The 4,285-nt window shown below is 48.3% G+C and overlaps 1 protein-coding gene across 1 annotated transcript in view; it reads left to right on the top strand.

Annotated features, from left to right (window-relative positions):
- LOC107298796 (zinc finger protein 850-like) overlaps window positions 1-4,285 on the top strand; it is a 22,477-nt gene that overhangs the window by 16,235 nt on the left and 1,957 nt on the right. The window lies entirely within an intron of this gene.

Genomic DNA, 4,285 nt, shown 5'->3' with positions numbered 1-4,285 from the left:
ACCCCCCCCGACCCACTCCCCCCCCCCAGGGAAGTCGAGACTGAAATATTTTGCAGCTACACTTGCTTTGTAAAGGAAATGGGATGAAATGCTTTCATGAGACTGGAACAAGAAGGAATTCCAGGAAGGAAGGTGAAATTCTGGCTGAGTTATGAGGAGAAGAGGGGAAAGCAAGGTTGATGGGATCCATAGGCTGGGAAAGACAGAGGGGGGGGATGGAGGGGGCGGGTAAAGGCATTTTGGGACTCGGCTTCTGCAACACACACACACACACACACACACACACACACACACACACACACACACGGCCACGGAGGCTCCCCCGGGGAAGGGACCCTGGGTCAGCCCCTCCCTCTCCGTCCTCAGTCGGGCTCCGCAAAGACCCAGCCGGAGAGGAGCCCTCCTCGAAGGGACGGGGGGGGGTTCCTGTCGCTCCTGCCTCCCCCCCAAAAAGCCATCGCGGAGCTTCAGTTTCCACCCAGATGCTGGAGCAGGAGGCAGCCCCGCCCGGGCACAGCAGGGCACTCTTCACATGGGCAGAGGAACCCCGGAGGCGGATGCCCAGCGGAGAAACAGGGAGACCCGGCTGGGAAGGCGGAGAGGGGAAGGGAGGGAAGGAGGAGCTGAGGCTGCTAAGGGGCGGGGCTGTAAGGCGGGGGCGGAGCCCAGGAGGAGTGCAGAAGCCCCGCCCCTCTCTACCTTCCCACTTGCTGGACCTCCGCTTCCCTCTGCTTGTCTCGCTTCGCCCTGGGAGGATCGGCGCTGGATCCCTCGGGAGAGACTTCTGGATCCCGCTCGGGGCAGGTCTGGCTGCTCTCCCTCCGGCCTTTGGGGCGCCCCTCCCGCCAGGAGATCTTCCCCCCCCCCGCCAGGAGAAAGGTAGCTGCGGATCCGCCTCTCCGGCTTCCCGGGTTTTCCTTGGGGAGATTCGGCTCAGGCGTCGCCTGCAGGGAGTGGATCCCTCCCTTCCCTCCAGGGGGGCAAAGGGGGTCCCTCCCTCCCCGGGCTGGATCTGCCCCCTCCTCGCCCGGCCCAGGATCCCCGTGGGGCTCCGGGTGGATCCGGGAAGGAGCTTTTGGGGAAGTTGCTTTCTGAAGGTCTCTCTGTGGTCCGTCAGAGCAGGAAGTCTCTGAGCATGCATATCCCGCGCGTGCAGTTGCAGAAAATGGAGTAAACGGAGTTTGTAAATGGGGTATTATTGAAAGAAAAAATCTCCAAGGTCCAGTCCTAGCGAGGAATAAATAAACATGGAGACTGCTTCAGAAAGAAGGTTGTAGTTTATGGAAGAGGAGAGCCGGACAGAAAGATGGCTCTAGGAAAAACTGACTACATGTAGTAAGGAGTGGTGGGTTTTTATGACTTGTCGAGCTTTTGTTTGGAGTTGTTCCTGTGGTATGAACTTTGAGCTGAGTCTGAGTTTGCCTTTCTGGTATTCTGATGGTGGTGGGTTAATCCTGTTATGTCCCAAAGGTCATATCCTGCTTCCCTGTGGCTGATGACTGTTGGATTTTTTTGGTGTGAGGGACTGTTGATTCTAGGGATCTTTATCTTTCTAATCCCAGCTTCCTGGCTCCAATCTTTCTGACAAGATTATCACGTCTGCATTTCTGCAGACCTGGTTTCTGTTTGGGGCAGAGAGACTGGGGTGGAGGGGGGTTGGTTTCTGCCTTTAAGATCCTTTGGGGAAATATAATATTCTGCCTTTTTAATATTCCCAAACTCTTTTTTTCTCTGGATTCTTCCCACAGTATTAACACAGAGTAACCTCATTGCGATGGGGTGGGGAGTCTTTGGGGAAAAGAAAACATTTAAATAACTGAATGCAATTCATGTTTTCTTAACCCCCAAGAGTTCCTCTTTCTTTAAGCTCAATGTAAAAAGCTAAAAATAAAGTCCTTTGTTTTGATGGTAATGTTTACTTTGCTTCCGCTTTAAAAAGCTGGGCAGAATTTCTAAACTTTATCTTTTCCTTGTTTTGCCTAGAAGAGGCTGTGGTGCGGCAGCCCCTTGGTGGATATTTTACCATGCACCAAGGAAGTTTTGAGGCTAGTCTTGTGAGCAGGTAATAAAACAAGCCGATGGCCAAAAGGCTGCTTTTCCTAATTGTAAATATTTTTCGAAACACCTACCTGGAATTTTTGTGGCCCTTGCAGCCTCCATAAAGAGCAGGAAAGAGCAGCCCTTTCCACACATGCTCTGCCCCATCTGATCTCTCTCATATTTCATTGAGTTTTCCTACTCACAACTCTGCCTTGGTCCCTGTTGGACTTCATCTTGCTGGTTTCTTCCATTTTGGCTCATCAAGATCTTCTTGAATCAGGATTCTATATCCATTATTTTGTATCCTCAACAAATAATTCCATATTCTCCTCCCTTTTCTTTTGCAGATTATATTCAGATTACTGTCGGCATCTGAGCCTTTCTCATTTCTCTTTGCAGGAGACCAGTGAGGACGTGGCCATGAGCTCCACAGAGGAGAAGGGGCATTCTTGGATCAGGACCCACCAACTTTTGGCCAGGACTCCATTCTAGAGAATTTGGAAATCATGGCCCAGTTGGAGAAGCAGCTTCTTGCACAAAGGGTGAATGGATTAAGGAGAAATCAAACCAGTCAGCAGTGAGGGTCGTTCCTAGCCTTGAGTCAGAAGAGTAACAAGTGTACCAGAAACCTCTTAGCTATAACTTTCAAGGTGAGTAAACAAATCTTGGTTAAATCTTGGTTTGGAGAATAAACATTATATTTTTTAAATCTTTATTTGACAAAACAGCAATGCAGAGAAATTGTGTTTCACTCCCAAGTTGCTGGATGAAGGCTTAATGTAGTTCCATTCAGGACTACGTGTTCTGTGTGGTTGGTCAGCCAGTTATGAATCCATCGGGTGGTAATGCTGTATATCCCACATTTTTCTATCTTATCAAGAAGTGTGCTGTGGTCTGCTTTGACACATGCCCTACTGAAATCCCAGTATATTATGTCGATGGAATTTAGCCGTTCCACTATTTAGTCACTTTTTCAAAGAATACAATAAGGTTTGTCTAGTAGCGTGATCTGCTTTTGACAAACCCATGTTGGCTTCTAGTAATAGCTTTGTTTGTTTCTAGACTTTTGCAGATTCCTTGTTTGATTATCTTTGCTGTGATTCTGTGCCAGCCTGTGATCCCAGTAGTTGAGTCTGGGGAATCAGAGGAAGAGGAGGAGGAGGGGCCAGGAGAGCCATCAGGGTTGGAGGGAGGCTCTGATGAGCTGCAGGACGTACAGATTGATGAGGAGGCTGGTCCTTCCACTCGAGATCCAGCTGAGAGCCAGCTGTGCTGGGAAGCTGAGTCGGACTCGGAGGAAGCACATCTGGAAGACCTCAGAGACGCTCGTAGATGTAGGCGGTTCACACGAGTAGGACAGAGGGAGGCAATGGGGCGATTCCAGGGGAAGAGGAGAAAGCAGTGAGAAGCCACGCCTTAGGGGCTGTGTAACAAAAAGGGAATGTGTGGGCAGGGCTGGTTGCTGGAGGCAACCATTTGCAAAGAACTTCAGAGTAAAGAGATCATGGTCTGTTTATTTTGTCTCTGAGTTACTTCCTGTTTGACTCGTGCTCCGTTGGAAAAGTGTTCTGTTGCTTTTGTTTTTCTGGGACAATTATCAGGTCTGTAACTCAAATAAAAAGTGTGTATTTTCCAGTCTACTGTTAAAAGAGGGGTTGTCTTTGTGCAGTAACAAAGACGTACGTAGGCTGGGACAGAACAATCTTTTCCAGGATCTTCCCAGGTATTGATGTCAGGCTGATTGGTCTATAATTTCCTGGATTCATTTTTTTCCTTTTCGTCGTATTTTATAAAATGTATAAAATGCGTCACGGAGTGAGGATTGAGACATCATGACGGGATGGAGCTCAGTAGTGCAACAATCAGAAAAAGCAAGAAAAGGGGATCAGAAATTGATTGCTTACCAAGGGTAGTCAACCTTGGCTCTTTTATGACTTGTGGACTTCAACTGGCTCAGGAATTCTGGGAGTTGAAGTCCACGTCTTGTGGAAAACGAAAGAACTCTTACGAATTCCAGAGGGGTTAGCAGAGAAGTTTCTCACAGGTATAGAATGGAAGGTTTTGCTACATACAAAGTATCCATGTGCAGAGCGCATTTGGTTGCCACATATTACTGACAGAGAACTTTCCCAGTGAATTTTCCCAGTGATTATGCATTACATCATTGTTCTAGCAATTATGCAGACACATCATTATTGCAGTTATGCAGACAAATCATTATTCTAATAATTGTTCAATTTTACTA

The sequence above is a fragment of the Protobothrops mucrosquamatus genome, unplaced genomic scaffold (assembly GCF_001527695.2).
Source record: "Protobothrops mucrosquamatus isolate PMUCROS unplaced genomic scaffold, P.Mucros_1.0 scaffold4282, whole genome shotgun sequence".
Classification (NCBI taxonomy): domain Eukaryota; kingdom Metazoa; phylum Chordata; class Lepidosauria; order Squamata; family Viperidae; genus Protobothrops; species Protobothrops mucrosquamatus.
The sequence above is the reverse complement of the archived record's forward strand: the minus strand, read 5'-3'. Positions and strand labels throughout refer to the sequence as shown.